The sequence below is a fragment of the Corvus brachyrhynchos genome, unplaced genomic scaffold, assembly GCF_000691975.1.
Source record: "Corvus brachyrhynchos isolate BGI_N302 unplaced genomic scaffold, ASM69197v1 scaffold3, whole genome shotgun sequence".
NCBI lineage: Eukaryota > Metazoa > Chordata > Aves > Passeriformes > Corvidae > Corvus > Corvus brachyrhynchos.
Genome location: NW_008237619.1, coordinates 11,481,656 through 11,502,597, shown reverse-complemented (window position 1 = coordinate 11,502,597; position 20,942 = coordinate 11,481,656). Strand labels below are relative to the sequence as shown.

General features: G+C 42.4%; 1 protein-coding gene across 3 annotated transcripts in view; it reads right to left on the bottom strand.

Moving 5' to 3' along the window:
• Positions 1–18,598, bottom strand: part of ST3GAL6 (ST3 beta-galactoside alpha-2,3-sialyltransferase 6) — a 72,613-nt gene extending 54,015 nt beyond the window's left edge. For 2 of the 3 annotated variants that reach the window (XM_017731970.1, XM_017731966.1), the window contains exons 1-2: positions 5,422–5,525; positions 1–37 (exon numbers count right to left, since the gene is read on the bottom strand). The exon at positions 1–37 is cut by the window's left edge and continues 109 nt beyond it. The gene's annotated coding sequence lies outside the window, so the exon portion shown is untranslated. Of the gene's footprint in view, positions 38–5,421; positions 5,526–15,987; positions 16,075–18,462 lie in introns of those variants that run through there. The other variant, XM_017731968.1, reaches the window with a different exon arrangement.
• Between the last annotated feature and the right edge of the window lie 2,344 nt (positions 18,599–20,942).

The following is a 20,942-nucleotide window of genomic DNA, read 5'->3' as shown; positions in this document are numbered from 1 at the left end:
CTCTTTCCATCTTGATGAATTTAACTTTCTTCAAGGCCTAAATAGGAAAATATTAATTCTTTATGCATTTATTTACCTTCAGAATCTCAACAATGATCCTTATGTTCATAGAAGAGGACAGCTGGCCAAGCTTTTTGTCTAATCATTCACATTTTTTACTCTGACCTGGTTGTACTGATTTAGCTAAAGTAGACTGACAATCTGAAATTAAATTAACAACAAACGATAGACTGAATTAGCTTCAACTGTTGATGACTTAGGAAAAATGCTCACAAACAGTACATGCACTGATTAAAATAAATTGAGTCAAACTAATGCAACTGTCTTGATCATCTTCCTCTTGGTTTCTCAATCCTGCATTATTTAAGAAGGGCCATGACATAGGCTTTTTCCTGGAAAAATGCAGATAAAACAATTGCCTTAGAAGACTTTTCTAATTAGAGCGCACGTGGTGGTCATCTGAAGAAAGATCACAAGGTGGAATGAAAATAGATAGAAGGCATAAAAACTGCTATACTTAAAGCGTAACACTGCTTGGTAAAGCCTGATTTTGTGGCATTTCATTGATTGGGTTATGCACTTGCTGCACTATGTCAGCCAGACTGCTGGTGAAAATATTTAATGATGTTTCCTCCCGATCTAGGCACTTTCCAGCCTGTCTGCATCAATAAAAACTGAATAATGGCAGAGCTAGAAGAAGGACAGCTAGGTGAGGTTAACGTGTCTGGGTTAAAGTCGTTTTCTACTTGAGACCTCACGGTATTGTAATAAACACACATGCAACAAAAATAAATACATAGTTCTACACAGTTTCTCTATCACACCATGTGGTTTCACATTTTGCCATATATTATGCCATGGCCATATGCATGCAGCAGTACATACCAAAAAACCTGGGTTAATGTACACTAATGAGATACCTGATCTGGTAGGAGAGTAGAAAGAACAGAGTGAACAGAGGTGGGCTGAAGGAAAAACACAGCAATAGGAGGAGACACAGGAAAGGAAGAAAAATATGATAGGAGGAAAATGTGCATGAACTGAAGATGTATTAGAAGAATAAGACTGAATTAAGAGAAAAAAACCAGTAAGGTACCCCAGAATCTCTTCAATAACAATAGTTGAATGACTATGAAAATAATAAACACATCACCCAAATGATTACTAGGGCTGGAACTGTCAGTCCAATTTGCAGACCTATACAATTCACTTTTCACTCGTGAAAACTTTACCTGGGATACAGGCTGCTTTCTGCTGGCATTTGAAACATCATGGCTACCTGGTGCTTTCTGTTGCAGGGAACATGATGCCACATGGGCTCCGCAGCCCATAAGGTCCCTACATCACTGCAGATTGTTTATGGGATCTGACATTATACAGCAATGCATGGGCCAAGATTAGGGTATGTCTTAGAGCATACACATTCCCAGGCTTAGACCTGAATTCTGCTGTCCAAAAAGGAGAACTGAGCCCTCTGTATCTGAACACTTTCAGAAACAGACACAGACTGGTTATGAAATAGCCACACTGGCTCAAGAATAGAACAGCCACCCCTCTGTCTCTTTTCTCCCTCATACATGTTTTGTGGCATGAATAAACTGTGAAAAGTGGCCAGAACATCTTAAATTCTAATCCTTGCCTTGCTGGGGGCTCTGGTGTGACCTCAAGAATGTTATGTCATCCTGACTTCAAGTTTCCCCATCCTTAAAACTAGCCTGCTCTATCTTGTTAGCAGTTTTCCTCAGTGCTGTTGCTTTCCTTTTGTTCATAAGGAATGAAAGGAATTTAGATTCCTTAACATACCCTTCAAAAAAACCCCACCCCAAAACCCCTCACCCAAACCCCAAGGGTGATCTTAACTCAGGTTAAGACAGCCATCAGGCCGGTGTAGCTTGGGTTGGCTACAGTAGTTAAAGTTTATAGACAAGATCATAGTTGAACAAAAGAGGCTTATCCCAAGTTCTATCTGTAATTGCTGTCTTCATTGTTATTGCAGGTAAATGCAAAGTAAGTTCATCACATGCCACTTTCTGATGTACAAATGTACGTTTTATCTTTTGGACAATGATAAAATAATGATGTATGCATACAACTTTAACTTTATATGGAGAAATAAAATATATTAGTCCAATTAATTTAGTATTCTGATTTGGTTTAACCTGCATACTGGAGAATGGAAATAAAGCACAGATGCAGTCAGGATACTCCTTCCTTATACACATAAGGCTCACATGGCTCCAAGTCCTGACCTTAAACTCAGGACTTAGGTGCTTTGGAGTATGTGGCCATTGTCATGACTGGTTGTAGACCTGCTGGGAGGTCCACATGTGCTCCTGCCAGCTCCCTCGGCAAGGCTCAGTGGAGAGGAAATGCTGACAGAGGTTTTGCATTTTACCATTTAGGCATGTGTGGCTTTTAGGATACAGCAAGGGCACCAAGGAGATTTTTGAACCAATTCACTCAGACCCCATTTTTACTACCATGAATTTTGCTGCTCAACAGAGGATAAGCCACCAAGAGCAGATAAAAAAGAGGATGTTTATACACTGTACTTCCTTATGGTTCTCAGCAACATTCACTTTTAATCTTTTAGAGACATGAGAGTGCCTGAATCATGGCTGGTATTTTTCAAGTGCTGCTTTGACACACATGTGGCCCTGCAAAGAAACCTGGGCGTTTCCTGAAGGAAGCATTCATTCACACACAAGCATGCTGCTCTAAGAAGTGTTTTATCCCCACATCCTGCAAAATATGATCTCCCTATGGCTATAGAGAAGACTCATTATCATTCCTTGAGATTACAGCAACAAAAGGGTCCATTCATATTCTTAGGAAGAATTACTAGAAATACCATCTTTCACTGGTGCTGAAAAGCAATTTAAAAGGACAATAATGCTACTCCACGTTGCTAAATAGTGTAATATCTGCTTTTCTGTCTGAAGGCTAACTCATGCAATCACATGTCTACACATAACCTTCAGCTGCCTTGATAAAACTAGTCTTTCATCAGCCTGGTTAAAGATCTAAAGCTGAAAAGTCTGACCCCCCAGGCAAGATGGCAAATAGAGAAGAACCCTAAGTTATTATGTATTTTAAATAAATCTTGTGACTTTGAGTGATCTTTGAATGATCTTTAAATGGATGGCTTGGGCAATGTTGCATCTCCTAACCATTCCTTAAACTCTGCTGATAATCTCAGTGCCCAAATACAAATTTTACAGACAATCTCATTTTAAAAGAATTGTGTGGAAAAAATTGTACCTTCCAGCATGTTTACATTGGACCTGGCAATAGGAGGCCTAATTTCCAGTTGCACACTGCAGAGTTGTAAATGCCATTTCAGCAAACAAAACAGCAGACACTGCATCAAGTATCTTCTCTCCATCTCATACTTTTTATTTTACTTTGTGGGGAAGTGCTGTATATAGAACTGAATAACTAGTGCAATGGATCGCCTGCTACTCAAATGATGAAGGCTGAGGTCTAGAGACTCTGGATTTCTACATTCAGTTCTGCAAGATTTGAAAATTATGAACTCAGAAGCAGCCAAACCATATTCCTTAGTTATGACTACTGTTAATATCTAGTGTATTACATAGCTCATAAGACACTCGGATCCAGACCCCTATATTACACACTGCATAAATGCAGAACAGGAAGCCTGGTGAGTCCCCAGGGTGCTTACTGCTGAATGACTCAAACAGTCATTTTTGGATACTTAGCTGGCAACACATTCTGCCAGTTTTCAGAAGTCCCAAGGGGAAGTAGCTCTCAGCAGTAAGAACCAGGGCTGCAGGTCCTCAGCATCTTTCAATATGAGACTTAAGAAGTGAACACATTCTAAAATCCCATGGCCAGTGTTTCTGGTTGGCAATTATTTTTTAAAGGCATATGGTCTGACAACATGAATCCAAGTTGTTTTAACAGGGCCTAGCAAATGTCCCAGATATTGAAGCTTGCAGCATTAGCAAACATTTTGAAAATGTTGGTAGTTGTCCTTGTACTCATCAGAATGTAATGTGAAACAGAACTCACCTACATTCTCCAAAAGGTTCATTAATCACTGCTCAGTCTTTACAGTTAATATGATTGGACCAACATGCCTTAAGAACACTAATAAAAAAAAATATGAATGACAAATTTCTTCTCAACTAAAGCACCCCATATCCTATCCAGGCTGTTATAATGAAACAGCAGCAAACATGAAAAATACAACAAACAAACAAACCAGAAAAGCAGCGTGAGTCCCAAACTGCTGCTATTTATTTTCATGCCAGCACTAAGCAGTGCAACCATATGCTAAAAGTTGGGGGGTGAAGGCTTTTTACCAAACCTCCACAACATAATGTAAGAAGCAGAGAGTTTCATGACAGAGTCACTTCTTAATGGGAAGATAGGTGATTACCACAATTTCCCAAGGGCTATAACATACATCAATAAACCTTGCAAAAAAAAATTTTTGGGCTCCACTCTCCCTGGATCCTGCCATGCTAAGTCTGAAGCCTACTGGAGGCTTTGGATTCAGTTGTTGAATTTGTGTTCTTTTCCTTTTTTCTTTCTTTCATTTAGGAATCCAAGCCTATCTGAGATTGTGTTCCAGTTAATTTTGTTTCATTTTTTTGTCTCTACACAGAAAAGAGGCCACGATTTCTTGTTCAAATGCTGGGTAGTTTGCTTCTGATTACTGTGAAGCTAATTATTCAGCATGGTTAGCCTCAGATATCCCATGCACTCAACTATTTCTGCATTTTAATCGCTCACATTACAATGCCAAGGTAACACGGTTTGCAGCACAGGCACATGAAATGGCTGTTTCTGCAGTCGATGCTCCTTCACAGGCGCTCGGCAAACATGGCAGTTACAGAACTGGAGTTTCCATGATGACTTGCCAGAGAGCCTTTGAAATGTATCTTTTTCAGTAGATGTACATGACTTGCTTTTATATTGGTTAAGATTCAAGGTTTTGAAAACAGAGGTCACAGAGCAAAATAACTGCTGTGTGAAATTAGCTGAACACGCTGTCACTCGGCTACATGTATTTTTGACAATGACAAGTTGGAAACCTCAATGTGCTTCTCTCTCAGTGCTACTGCCTTACCCCTTCTCCTTAACACTAATGAGTTACCCTGTGGTATTGTTTTAACAAAAGGTCAAGTTGATCTTCAAAAGGAAGAAACAATGTCACTAGGTATACAGTTAACAAGAAAAATATATCTTATGATTTCCTTTGATGAAATTAACTAGTGATTTATGATATAAAAGGAAGAGAAACTTATATTTAGAAAGCAGTGCTGCTATTTTTTTTTGGCAACTTTAGTGTTGCCAGCAACATTTTCTTGAATACATGCCTGGCTTCCCCTGAAAAATGTGTGATGGGTTTGACAAGCTTCATGCCTAAAGCTTTCCAGAATCTGTATCTACCTTTTTCACAAGAGAGGCAGAGTGTGCATTGCTCCTCCACATATTTGATCCGCCACCTTCCTTCTAGTTTCAGCATTCTTTCAAACCCTTTCATCTGAACAGAGCTGTAAAAAAGAATAAAAATACCAAGGTAGATGCTGTGTCATGGTTATGTTCAGCAAAACTGGAGCACCAAGTGTAAAATGTGTCCTATTTGCCATTTTTGGCTGCAATTATGCATGTGATGCAGGATGTGGCTTCTAACATATCTGGTGCAAATTCGACAGCTTGTGTAGGTCTTCCTGGTAAGGTAAGACATGCAGCTGCAGGTGATCCCCAGCTGCAGATATTAATATCCCTTAGAACAAGAAAAAACAAGAAAGATAAGCATGAAAGCAAACCCTAGGTCAACACTTCTTCCTCTCCACCCTTTCCTGCCACCACAAAAAAGTGCAACTGTCTGATATGGATGACAAAAGTGTTTTTCAGCCACTCCATTTTTGACAGAAAGTAACACTGACTTTGTGACATTCATGCCTGAGTTAGTATATTTCTGAAGTAGGAGGCACCAGCAAAGTACAGCACCACCCATGAAGACTTCTTAGCATTGGTGCAGCAATAAAATACTGGTACCAGCTTTATGTAACTACATCACATTTTGTTTACATCATCATAACATCAATGGACCTGGATGGGGTAGGCACTGTGAAAAATCTGGAGACTGAAGCTGATACTCCTCTTATGTTAAAATAATAGCCAATAAAGTGACATCTATACACCTTTGTATTCTGTAAGATGTGCATTTTGGGTAAGGTACAGCTGGAATTTCTAAATTAACCTCTAGCTGATCTTAAGGACAGTTCTTTAATAAAGCCAGAGGAAAATAATACAAATAGAGTAGTAAAACTCAAATTTATTACTAAATAGATCATTGGTGGTTTTGTCTCTTGCAGAAACAACTGGAGAATTGCCTAGAAGGGATGAGAATGTCAGACACTTCTCTGCTGGCCCTGGAAAGCAGCTGTGTGGGACAGAGAAAATCACAAAATCATAGAATGGTTTGGGTTGGAAGGGACCTTAAAAGGTCATCTACTTCTAAAATCCCTGCCATGGGCAGGGACACCTTCTACTAGACCAGGTTGCTCAAAGCCAAGAATAAGGCATCTACATATTCTCTAGGTAACCCGTTCCACAGTTTCCAAAAGAAGGAAAATGTGTCAAAATCAACATGTCTGATGTAAGATGAAAATTTTCCAGTATCAACTAACTAGAAAAAGTTTCTAATTTGTCCTTTTCCCTAGTGGGGAGCTTATACCCATGCCAGTACCCTAGTATAACAATTTTATCAAAAATGGCCAAAAGCTCAGTCTCTAAAGACAAATGGGAATTCACCTTGACAAATAAAGCAAGTCTTGAGTTCCACGTAATTCATGCCTCAAAGGAGGCTTGACATATATTCAAGACTTTACAATTCTCCAACTCTCTCTTCTTGGAATTCCTTGTATAGTCAAGGATTTAGTTTACAAAAGTATCAACACCTTCTTATGGTAAATTCAACAAAACAAGCAATCTTTGGACTTGGCCTTGGTTGTATCAGAGTGAATGTGAAACAATCTTGCTGTATTCTGCAAGTTCCTTCCAACCAACAGAAAAAATAGAGTCAGGCTCTGGAGCTCAGGACCCAGCCTGAGCTGGAAATGGGACAGATAAATACTTTTAGCTCAAAAGAACAGCTTAATATACTGGCAATTCAATCACCTTCACTTAGTTGTCATCAGGCACCAAACGGTGGGTACTGGAACAGATTGCTGTAAGACACTTATGAGAAATTGCCCTTTTAATTTGTTTTATTTTGAAAGTTATAGTCCATACTGACAGGCCATTTTGCTCCTGCAGAAGCATAGAGCAGGGGCACTGCTTTTATTGTGAACCTTCTTTTTTCTCTTTCTGGCAAGCATCCTAGATTTCGTAATATAATATTCCTGCCAAAAGCACTGGAAACATTTGAAAGGATCCTCATGGGATTGAGGACAAACTGTGGATTACATTCCTGGCATTGTACTACACTGGAAGGCATAATTTTTCATGCTATCCCTGAATATTTGCAAGCTAACCAAATAAGAGCACAGCAGAATTAAGAGTAATTTGATGTTGTTTTACTCTTTCATCTCAAACCATCCCAATTATCTAATGCCCTTCTGCTCTTCATCTAGGGCATGCGTTTAGGTGAAGCAGATGTGTTTATGCAGATTAACCTTGCATATTAACAAAGTGAGAGCAGGTTGTGGTGTGACTGAGGACATGACTTCCACCTTTTTTTTCTGCACACTAGAAAATGTGTACTCAGCCATGAATCCCGCTCCTGCTTCCCAGATGTTGGGGGTCAGTGACATAAGGACAGCCACAGTGAATCAGACCAAACCTATAAAAAGCCAGGCTCCTTCCTCTGACAGTGGCCAGTAATGGGTACTTTGGGAAAGAGGAAAAAAAATGGGGCAGGATTGACTCTTCTTCTAATACACCCCAGTGAGACCTGCTAATTTGCTGTTCAGGGACAGCCAGAGCCAGAAGCTCATTTTGCATCTGTGCACTTAAAAGCATTTCTGTGATTTTCTTAGTTCCTTTTTAAAGCTCATTTTCAGCCCTGGTCCCTGTAACATCCTGTGCCTCTCAGTCTCAGTTTATTTCCATTGTGCTATGTAAAAAGAACTGGCTTTTGCTTGGTTTAAGCCTGCTCCTGGTAATTTCCGTAGGCACTCTGACTTCTTTTTCTGTGCTAGAATAATCCCCTCCCTAATCACCCACAAACCATATGCTGAATACCAGGTCAGCAGCAGCAGAACCACTATCAGCAGTGTGTGTCCCACAATCCTCTGTGGGACAGGGGCTTGATTTACAAGTAGGAAAGGAGATATAGAGACAAAACAAGGAACTTAAAGATAAAACATACATTTTATCTTTTGCCATCGCCATACCCACAATACGGAGAAAACTTTCAGAAAAAGAATTGCATTGACTCTCAACAGTTTCTGAACTCACTAAATAACAACCAAACCCTTCAGGGATCCAGTAGGTCTCCCTTTCAGAATAAGCCCAAGGTTTTGTACTTTAAACAAAGAAATTGCTCAAACTAATGAGTGACAGCTGTTAAGAGTTCACCTTCCAGTACTTCCAGAAGGGCTGGAAAACATGCTAGTGGAAAACATTTCTCAAGATCCAAAGACCTCAGCATTAAACAAATCAATCAAATATATCAAACTGTTCAATGCAAGCTGTATCCTGCTACCTGAATTTATGGAGAACTTGTCAAAAATTATACAAAAAAAGTATACAGCAAGCATTAAAACATACAGAACTCTGAGTGGTTAAGTAATTTGTCTTTTACAAGTGTAACTGAAATAACTAAGATTCAGATTACATTGACTTCAAATTAGCAAGAAATCAGTCAGTTTAAAAATTACAAGAATTAAAGAACCTTGCCCATTTTCTGTATTGTGACATTATTATTCAAGAAAGGTTTCTTCTCTCTAGAATGCTCTTGCTTTCATGAAGCCCTCAAAGTCATTCAGTAGTAATATCACTATAATCCTGTGACAAAGCTGCCAGGAAAATGTAACAGGAATGAGTCAATATGTTTTAGAACAGTATCTTCCACAATTCCACAGTCTAACAAAGCATATTAACACTGATATATGGTTTGAATTAGCTAGAGAAATAGTTACAGCACTATTAAAAATAACCCACTTTTCTGTTACATTGGACAGTTCAAATAATGCTCTACAAGCTTACAGGACATGATGCGCGGTTCTGAGATAGCTGAATATTGTATGTGCAATATCTCTTCTTATAGCTGAATTTAACGAAACAGATCACAGTGATAGAGAAGGGTCACACTGATACCAGGGTGAGGCAATGGAACAACTATTCAGCTAGTGCACCATGCCTGTACCCTCCATGTTCCACAGTTAACACATGAAGCCCTTTACCTGTTTAAGACACAGACTGTAAAAACTAATGGATTAAAGTCCACTTTAAAATCTAGTTTTTTACTGTGCAACTCATCTTTATCACCTAAGAGACAGCCTACCTTAAGAATCAACAGAAGCAGGTAGGGCCCCACGTTCCATGGTTTTCACATGGCCCCTTGTTTTAAAATAAAATCATCCTCTTACTTCTTCTTTTGGTAGGTGAAAAGAGAATTTCTCCAAGGCCTCTTATTAAGAAATTTAGAGGGAGATATTGGTTCTCCAGGAAGAAGGCACCATGCTCCTGTGACAGGTCATATCCTACATTAGTGGAGAATGAGGAAGACCAGAAAAGAGAAAAAGTTTGAAACTTGCGGGAGAGGAAAAGTTGCAGGATTGTTACCCAAGAATGAGTAGAAAGCAGTTCTCTCATGAAAAGTAGTTCTCAGGAGAGCAACTGTAATGACTTGTGTTACCAGAAGACACTGGATCCCGGGGGAAAACCAGTGATGGGCATGTGACCGTCTTGCCAGGGGTTTTCAAGGCAGTTTTGAAGAACTGGGGAAGGAAGGCATCGGGACAGGGCTCTAGGGGTTTTTATGCTGAAAAAGAATGAAACAGAACAAGTACCCAGAAGGGGGAGATAATGCAGTGCTAAGATCCTGTGTTGTCTAGGACACTCCATTTCATTTAAAAGCTGAAAAGACAATGAAATCCCACGGAACTCATGACAAGGCAGGCCCTGGAAAGAAGGCCAATTTTTAGAAATAAACAAAAAAAAAGGAAGTCTAATGCTGAGATGGTGCAGGTGCCCTGCAACATCCTACACCTAATCAGCATTTTTGAGATATCTGGTAGGGAGTTGTACAGAGTAAGTTCTTGATAGGCTCTACTATCAGTTAGAATTTGACTCTATGGTTTTCAATACACTGACTCAAATTCATTTCAGTCCTTGCAACTCACACTACCCAACAGGGCTCCCTTGCAGGACTTCAGCCCACTTTGGAAAGCTAACTTTTAATTACTTTTTAGTAGTGTCCAAACGAACTGTCCCAACTTTTCCCCAGAAGCTTCTGCTCCCTGCCTCTGCTTCTGCTCTCCTCCAAGTACCCCCATCTGTAGGGGGTTTGCTCCACTTCTCCACTCTAGCCCAGTCCCTAGCACTCTGCCTAGACTTGTCTCTGCAGTCCTCAGACTCGATCTCTGGTGTGATATTTCCACTTTGGTGACTTTGCCCTGTCCACAGGCCTAAACCAGTGTGAAGTGAAAGACTAGAAAATTCAGGCAATGAAGGAAGTGAAAGCTGTGATTCAATAGAGGGTGATTCATTTTAGGCAAGACTGCAATCTGAGTGCTGACAAGATTTTTACCATCTGGCCTTTTAAGGTGCTTCTTTTCAAACCAGACACAAGAACAGGCAGTAACAAAACACTGTTCTTTGTCTTTTAGACTTTTGAGAGAAGAAAAACTGCTGAAGGCAGTGAGTTAATTTAGGAATTCACTAGCCTGCTGATGAAGTTTCAGGTTGAGAAACACATACATTTTCATAGGTAAGCAACGTGTTCCTGACACATCCTTTGCGTGAGGGGACAGTGGTCACCATACAAGGAGCTAAAGGGTTAAGATTCTCCACCCTGGTGCAGAGATGGGCCTGATGGCATGGATAGGAAAAACTCTTCACTGTCTCTTCAGATATTCAAGAATGAGCCATCAATGATGCTAAGAGGAGCTATGTTCTAGGCAAGCTCTACAGACCACAATGCTCCTTGCCTGAGGATTTTCTAGCTGCAGAAAATTCTCAAGAGAGACTGAAAAAGCATTTAGAAGAGAGACCTGTTGACAGTCACTAACTACATCAATCACACCAGTTTCAGGAAATCCCTAAAGTGAAAACACACATAGTCTGGGAACATATCTGGCTGGAGTATTGTGCCTTATTCTTCTACTTGCCTGGCATATTGCTTTTGGATTTGGCTTGCTTTTAGTCAGGTCAGATAGTTAGATCTGGTAATTGAGTAATGGCCATGGCAAAACCTGTAGTTATAACTTCTATGGACTAACAGCATGAGGAAGGAGTTATCTCTTACTTGACAGCAAATAATGGACTAAGCAGGCTTTATTGGTAGTTTTCTGGAGGCGATGGAAGAAAAACAGCTTATCTTCTTGTCCATAAAATTCCTTACCTTATCCCTGCAGTACATTGTAAAGGCCAGATAAAGATAGTGCATTAAGCCTACAGTTCTACCAGAGGGTAAATGAGTCCCACCACACCAGGTTAAAAATGCCTGAGCCAGGGGCCATCATAAGTGCCAAACTGCCAGCTTCAGAACGACCACAGAAGCCCTCCTGTGTACTGCCCACAAGTCTTAACATTGGTCGCCTTCCCTGTCAGCAAGGGTGAGCATAGCACCTTTTCCCATGGAAATTGCTTTTCTGTCCTAAAGCCCTGTAGTGGGTTGAACCTGAGTTGATGGACAGTCTTTTAGACTAATGACGCTTCTCACAATTTACATATTTAAACTGCACGGAAAGGCGGGAATTGCGTTTTGTCCCAGCTCGCCTGCTGGAAGGTGGAGGGGTCCTCGGAGCCGGGCCGGGGCCCCTACCCTCCTCCCCTTTTCCCAACGCCGCGGCACAGACCCTGGGCCACTGGGGGGAGGAAATATCCCAGAGCCGCAGGCAGCTAAACCCAGCCATGGACTGCTCACAGCTAAACCCATCCAGCGCGGCTTCTGGGGACAGGCGGGTCCCTCTCCTCTCCACACGCAGAGCCGGCAGAGCCAGTGGGAGCCAGCGTAGCCTCCTGTCTGCAGCCAGCACACTTCGTGCTGAACTGAAGAAGACACCACGCAGCCAGCAGCACAGAGGGAGCGAGGCTTTCTCCACCGTAAAGCCTGAACAAGAATACCCTTCAGCATGGCGGCGTCAGAGCCAGAGAGAAAGTGAGTCCCGTGGGACGGAGCTGAGCATGGCGACGGGAGAAAAGAGGGCGGTGCCGCGATTCTCGCGCGTAGCTTAAAAAACTTCTTGCATGCCGTGGTAAGGAACTGTAATACCACAAACTGTTTGTCTCTTTAATCCATTTGAAGTACATGGGGGGACGAAAAATTCACATGTGGCCCATGAAAATTGTGAAGAGTGCCTACGCCAGGCAATATAGAAGCAGTGAGAGGCTTTTAGAGACTTGTGGCGAAGAAAGCCTTTGTGTTCAGGCCAAAATAACTCATCCTTAAAAAGATTAATAACCTCATGTAATAGCCTATGTTTGGCAGTGTGAAAGAACTGCGAGTTTTTCATGGAAGAGATGTTTTACACCACAGCAGATTGTTTCTTTCCGGGCGGGTCTGCTGTTGGTGGCAGTTTGGGAACCACGTGCAGCTGAAGAAAACCCTTTTTTTCCTTAAGCATATGAAAGAGACTTATCAAGAACTGCAACACTGACTAAAATCCCATGTTCTGTTACCCTTTGTGTGAGTTGGGTAAAAGGAGGAAAGGGGGAGGAGGTTTGCTTTAATTTCTTGTTATTTCTCTTTACTTTTAATACTATTAGTAATAAAACTCTTTCTTTGTACTGCAACTGTTTAAATTTTGTGCCTGCTTTGCTTTCTGCTAATTCTTATCTCACAGAAGGAAAATAAGTAAGTAATGGATATTTTAAACCAAACCACTGCGCTTAATTGGTGTTTCCGCCCGGGTTCCGAACTGAACCCGCTACAAGCCCCCTTTTGATTCTCAACATATGCATCACAACCCTCCCTGCCTCTAGTCTTCCTGATAATCCTGTGGTGGGTGGTGGCACCAATACAGCCACTTTCTTCTGAAGATTTCTATCTCAATAACTGTAATTATTTTTTTAAGAACCCTGCAGAATACTGTATGATGTTCATTTATATGTATCTTACAGAAATCTGATGGGCAAGTGCAGTTTGAGAGGTTTTCTCATTCAAAAATCTTGAAAACTGCAGCAAGGTCTACAAAAGAAATTTATAAAGTATTGGTATGAATATGGTTTAGTCCAGTGGATTAAAGATGAACTAGAACCTACTGACATAGCTTTCATTGTGCCCCCTCACCTTACACCAGAAAAGGTTATGGACACACAAAATACTAAAGGCAGCTCTTTTAATTCAAGTTGCTGACGTTACCACAGAGAAAAGTTTTAGCATCTCTCTTGCAAGAGTGAGAAAGGTCTCATTTTACGCCATAATGAAATGTGTTGTACTTTCTGACACCCTTAGAATCAAGGCTTCTTGATGGGCATACTGAACTTAGGGGAGAATAAGCACATGATTTTAAATCTACAAATTTGAAGTTCACTTCTGTAGTTGTACAATAGTTTTTCAAAGACTATATCTCCAGCTCCATAGAGCTGCCCAGACAGTAAAGAAGTTTCAATTACATTACCGCAATGTATGTCTGTTACTCAGAAATAGGTGCAGACACAAGTCTCTTAAGACTTGTGACCTAACTCAGCTAGTCCTTTAGCTTAATCATAAAAAATGTACCTATTACTCCAGGGAGGACAGAGGGGTATGTATTTTGGCTTCTGGATGGCCTTTCATAACAGTAAACATTACATTTAGTGTGTATAAACATCTATAGCGGCTGCAAAAAAAAATAAATTGTAACACTAGGGCAGGGGAGTGATCACCTTGGATCTCAGTACAAGAAAAGAATTCTTGCCAACAGATCACTTCTGCTCCTTCTTTTCCTTTCCTTGGAAACCTGGGAGAGATTGCCAACAGATCACTTCTGCTCCTTCTTTTCCTCATGCTTTGGCATTTTTTTTTTTGGTCATGCTTTGGCTTTTTAGCCAGGATGAAGTCACATATGCAATAGCTATGGTTGGGGAAAATTCCTAATGTTTTGTGAAGATGGTGCCATGTGACTGAAAATCTGAAGGCAGAGCTCAAGGAAGGGCACAGAGGAAGTGGGAAAACAATGGATCTCATCACAGGGAAGATGAAGTACCTGACCTGGAGTGCTGGTACATTTCCAGAGGAGACTGCACGCAAGCACATTTTGGGGCCTGTTAGTGCAAACCTCTATATCTCACTTTTTCACTTCTCTTTTATTAACTATGCAAAGGTGATCGGCCAACAGTGGAAGAAAGTTATGTCATGGTTTAGTATAGTTTGGGTTTTTAGTAAAGAGGGCTTCAGCCACAGAAGTGATTCTCTTGCAAATAGGTGCTTACAGCTTTCTCTATGACTCGACAGAACCAATCAACTGGCTAGTTTGAATATTGGCAACTTTTTAAAGCCACTTAAGAAGCTTGACACGCCTCTGTGATCCACATTTAAGAACAAACAGAGCCCGGGAAAGCCTCTCTTGCTTCCGGCTTTCGGACAGGTAACTGGGGACTCGCAGCGCGGCCAGTGGGGCCAGGCTGGGCCCTGCTCGGCCTGGGCCGGGCCGGGAGACAGCCATCCTGGAGCCATGCAGCCCTGCTCCACCCGCAGCCCTGCTCCATGCAGGTGGCCCTGTGGCGCGGCTCGGTCAGGCCCCCCAGTGCGGTCGAAAATTCATCTGAGGCCGCTGCCTGACAAAGACCATGTGACCAACAGCGAGAGGTGAATTCCAGCTGCAAGGCCCGGGTGAGATGAACCTTTTTAGCGTTTTAAGTTCCTTCCAGAACAGATGAAGCCTCCAGATATCAATCCTCTCCCGAGTCAGAGGAAGAGGGAAGGTGAAGGCAAGTGAAGAAAACACCATAATGTCACCAAAGTCAGTGAAGAACGAAGAGCTGAAACCCTGAGGGAGGAGAAAGAGGAGATGGTTCAAGCTTAGAAGCTGAAATTCTGTTGTAAAGCTATGGTGATGGACTATGATACATCAGAGTACCCATTATAATTTCATGAAGCATGGGGGGGGGTGGAGCGTTCAAATTGGCAATTGTGAGCAAAAGTACCTGTGCTGAAATAAGCAAATGTTGAAGTAGCTGTGATTTGATGGTAAGCTTGGACAGAGAGAGATGAAAGTGATGAAGAGCCTTGCTCCCAGGGAAGAAGACCTCTGTTCCTAGAGATGAAGATGCTCCCAGAGATAGGTGAAGAGAACCTTTGCTTCTGAACAGCTCATCCTTAAAATGGTACCCCAGTAGCTCAAGATTGGACCCTCGAAAGCAGTTGTGGGAAAGCTGTAAGTCAAGGGAAGGGACTCTCACATGCAAGCAGAGAACCATCCCGGGCGGCTGTCTCACTGTGATACTGAGAGAACTGTTTCTTGTGGAGATGTGTCCTCTCCATAGCATGAGCAAGAGAGACTCCTCTCCCTAAGTGAACTGAAAAAGATTATTATAGAGGTGGTAAACTGACTGAAAATCTCAAGGGTTGTCTTTACGTTGTCAGTGGGACAAGAGAGAAAGGTGGGGGGAGGAAAGTGTTCTGAAGGTTTAGTCTGACTTTTTTCCTTTCTTTTAGGTCTGTTAAGAAACTTCTTTATATTCTCTTATGTTTTGTGCCTGCTTTGATTTTCTCCTAATTCATATCTCACAGAAGGAAAAAAAAAGTAAGTAATGGATATTTTGAACCAAACCAGCACACTTAATCGGTGTTTCCACCTGGTTTATGAAGTGAACCTGCTACAAGCTTTTAGTAAGGCACTGCATAACTCCTCTTACCTTCCAGGAAGTAGCTTGAAGGAATTCCAGCAGCTTCCTGTTCTGTAGTTATCCTTTCCTTCCTTCATACACCAAGGGGAATCAATCCTGCATTAAAAAAAAGCAAAGAAAAAAAGGAGGATTCCTATGAATCTGCCATCCAGACAAATTACTGAGATGACAGATGCAGAAGGAAAGGTTTTCATCCTCCTTTTATTACCTTCACATTGCCTACTGTTCAGCTCAGTCACCAAAGCTTTCACTTCTCTCTCACTTTATCATACTGAGATAATAACTTAATTCAACTTGTACTGTCATGCAAAACCTTTGAGATGACCTCTGTTAAACAAGAGTACTTGTCTAACTGCAAGCCCTCAAAATCTTTTTGAAGTCACAATCAATGCTTTGTATGATAAACTGGATGAAAATGGCTCTTTTAGCTTCAGAAGTAAAAGAAATGCCAACTTGATGGGGAGTTTTTCTGTTCTCAACACATCTTTTTCTTCCTATTTTCTGATAAGCAACTGTATTCATTTAGTATTCAAAACAAAAGTGTCAAACAGTCTCAGTGAAAGCATGTGCCTGTCTCAGTCTGAATCAGACCTGACCATGCTTTGCTACTGTAGAACATGCAGTGTCTCTTGTTCTTTTGTTAGTATCATTTTTGTCCATAAATCCTCATTTGAAAAAAAGAAAAAATCAAACCAAGGTAGACAGCACATAAAATCAAGCAGCAGCAGAGAAGCTTCAGAGCTCTCTTCAAAGTATAGGAAAAACAACAAAAAAGAAGAAACGAAATTAAAAGTATTCTTCATAGGAGGTCACCTTACATAAAACTGTAGATAGAAGTCCAGTTCTTTAAATCTACTTGAAATCACTGTAGCCCTATAACCTTCTTTAGAATCACACTCACTTGCACCAGTAGAGGTTTTGGCTACAAAGCAATTCTAAATGGCTTTGCTGTCACTGAAAACAAAACCTACCACAAGACTCTCACTACACAACACATAAAGGTATGACAATGGATGACACACTAAGAGACACAATATTCCAAGTCATTTCACCATGCACATTTTTAGTCAGACTTTTAAAACTGACACGGAGATTTCAAGGGAGGTCAAGACCTTGGAATTTCACCTAGCCCTCTAAAAAACCACAAGGTACATTTCCTCAGATTAAGTTCTTGTTCAGGTAAATGCAAGACCAATTCCAGGTTTTCCTTTTGGCCCTAAGCTAAACTCTGAGTGCCTTTTTCCTCTTCCATTAGTATTTCCACAGAAAGGCCCACCTTACACACCACCACTGTGCACTGAAAATGCAGCTCAAAATGTGAGCTGTCATTTTCTTGCCTCATATCTCTGCTGAGCATCTCACACACATCAGTACTTGGCTGATGTTTCAGCCTTAACATGCTGCCAGAGAGGAGGTCCTCACAAGGAGCTAACGTGAGAGGATTCAGCACAGAAACAGTCTAAGTGTTTTACACTCTGTCACTCCTCCTCACCACCAACAGAGGGTGGAGCCTGACCAGGCATCCAGCCTGAGAAATCCCAGTCTGTAAAGCAGTCATACTTCCAAACTTCAGCAGCAAGAGCAAGACATTGACCTGGCAATGTGGTTGCAGCAAAGAAAATTCTCAACAGATTCTTCCTGGTGGGGGTGGTGGAGTGCTGAGGCAGGAGCCCAGGCAAAACGAGGAATGAGGTTTTCTAACTGCAGCTGGACAAGGAAGGCCTTGCACAACCTCATCCAGGCTGGGAACGGTGAACCCCTGGGGTTGGACTAGAGACCTCCAGAGGTCCCATCCAGCTGAACTACCAGATGTTATCAATCAAAGATTGCATTCAACCTAGTACAGAAAAAAAACCCACCAACACATTAAATCATCATGAAGGTATTTTACATATCTTGGCCCTGTTACAGTGGGGATTCTGTAACACGATGTATCAAACAAGGAGGCCGTGGAAAAGAAATAGATATGGAACGATTCTTGGTAGATGTTTCAGAGATGTTTATTTCTCCAGCCGCATGGCCGGGCTCTGCCGAGGAACTGTCAGTGTCACAGGACCCGAGGGTCCTTGCCCGTGCAGGGGAACACAAACCAACCAATGGGAACGAGGCTGACCAGGGGTAGGGAAACCCCGTGTTTCCCGCCCCAGGGCCCCTCTCCCAGGGCTACATGGCGGGGGGAGGGACCCCGACATGGCCCCAATATTTATTTGTTTTTAATAGTGTCTAAAAAAAAAACATTGAAAGAGCAGAGCTTTACTATAGTAAATAGCTTGGAAGGGCACTACCATCTTAGGGGTTTTGACTGCTCTATCAGCTCTTTCCACAGTTCTTTATCCAGGGCTGGAAGTGATAGCTCAGTTTTTTCTCAAATCGTATCTACTGGATTTATCTAAACGTTTTCATGATAAACAGTATGCACTGTGCTGTTCCAAGCTATTTACAAGCCCCAGACCGCTCTTAACACATTCCTGCCTTCAGTCCTACCTCCAGTGAGTCGGCTTTCCGGGCTCATCAGGGATCCCCTTCTCCAGCTGATGGCAGAAGAGAGCCGAGCTCAGAAGAGAGGAGCTCAGACATCTTCCGTTCCTCGTTGCAGAGCTTCAGCAGCTTCACAGCATCTTCTGCTGCCAAAGAACAGAATCAGATCAGAAATGAGAACATGAACTGTGCCTTCAAGCAAACGTTATCACTTTATACACACAGACACTCCCCCCCTCAAAATACCCTGCAGTGAAAAGAAGCAGATAATGAAGCTCAGATCCATAATAATGATTAATCTCCACACTTTCCACAGAGCCATCCTTGAAACTGATCTGTGCTTGGGTACTACAGGTACAAATCAGTCCTGAAATACCAGATCATCGTTTCCAAGGAACAGTCCCATACCAAAGTGCAGTCTTAGCAGGGCTGAGCCATTTTGGTGCTATGCAGTACCTTTCAACATCTGGCTCTACACAGACCTTCTCTTTATTATTCTGAATTCTTATTTTCACCGAATCACATCTGGGTAGGTTGGAAGGGACCACAGTGGATCATCTGCTCCAACCTCCCTGCTCAAGCAGGGCCATCCCAGAGTACATGGCACAGGATTGTGTCCAGATGGTTCTCCAGTGAGGGTGACTCCACATTTTCTCTGGGCATCCTGTTCCAGTGCTTGCTCACAGTAAAGAAATTCTTCCTCCTGTTCAGGTGGAACTTCTTGTGCATCAGTTTCTACTCGATGCCTTCTTGTTCCATTGCTTGGTACCACTGAGCAGAGCCTGGATCCATTCTCCTGACACCCTCCCTTCAGTTATTCGTAGACACTGATGAGGTTCCCTCTCAGCCATCTCTTCTCCAGACTGAACAGGCCCAGCTCCCTCAGTCTTTCCTCATAAGAGAGATACTCCAGTCCCCATATCACTTTTGTCACCTTGCTTCTCCAGCGGGTGTCAGGGTAGTTAAAGTCCCCCGCCAGACCCAGGGCCTGTGACTGTGAGGCTGCTTCAAGCTGCCTGTAGAAGGCCTTGTCCACTTTCTCCTGCTTGGGTGGCCTGTAGCAGACACCCACATCAGTGTCACCCTTACTAGTCTGCCCTTTAATCCTAACCCCTAAGCTCCTGACTTGCTTGTTGTCCACCCAAAGACAGAGCTCGGTACATTCCAAGTGTGTCTCTCACAGAGGGCAACTCCACCACCGTACCCCCCTGGTCTGTCTATCCTAATGTAGCCCTTCATGACAACACTGCAGTCATTCAAGCTATCCCACCACATCTCTGTAATTGCAATAAGATCAAAGCCCTTTGACTGCACACATCTCTAGTTCCTCCATTTTATTAGGAAAGAAAATGTGCTTCAGCTTTAGAAAGAACAAAGGATGAATAAGCGTGTGCCCTCTGAGGTCCATAGGAAATATTCCTATTGCACTAAACTGGTGGTGCCACAAACTAGTCAGGTTCTAAAAGCTCATTACTGTGAGTACAAAACCAGAAATGCCCTACACAGGAGGACAATCCCACATGGTTCACAGGACAGCTCAGTAAAATACAACTTTACCCCTATTCCAGTGATCCCTGGCCCTGTACAAGCCATTACTCACATGACGACCCTGCAGCCCCACGTAGCTCCATCAACAATACCAGGTTACTTGTAAGCAGTATGCAGAGATGTTTTACAGGCACAAGGACAGTACAGCCCCCTCTCCCAAAGCCACACCAGGCGAAGTGTGGCACCTGAGTGCTGCATCCATCATGGCACCCACATGCAACAGAGAGCCAAGATCCAGGGGCACCAAGATGGGAGAGTTATGGGATGCTTGCACTCTTTCACAGCACCCAGTGTGGATCGGCTTTCTTATACAGACATGTACAAGCCAGCTGTGTGCCAATGGCCTCCTGTTTAGAAATAGTGTGGCCAGCAGGACTAGGGAAGTGATTCTTGCTCTGTACTCAGCACTGGTGAGGCCACACCTGAAATACTGTGTCCAGTTCCAGGCTCCTCATTTCAGGAAGGACATTGAGGTACCGGAGCAGATCCAAAGAAGAGCAATGGAGCTGGTGAAGGGTCTGGAGCACAAGTCTTATGAAGAGCTGCTGAGGGAGCTGAGGTTGTTCAGCCTGAAGAAAAGGAGGCTCAGGGGTTACCTTATCACTCTCTACAACTACCTAATAGGAGGTTGTAGCTAGGTGGGGATTACTCTATTCCAGGCAACCAGTGACATGATGAGAGGACATAGCCTTAAGCTGTACCAGGGGAGGTTTAGGTTGACATTAGGAAGAATTTCTTCACAGAAACGGTGATTAGACATTGGATTAGAACGCCCAGGGAGGTAGTGGAGTCACCGTCCCTGGAGATGTTTGAAGAAAGACTGGACGTGGCAGTCAGTGCCATGGTCTAGCTAACAATGTAGTGACAGATGACAGACCGGACTGAACGATGTCAGCGGTGCTTTCCCACCTAATCGATTCCGTGTGCTGACACACGTT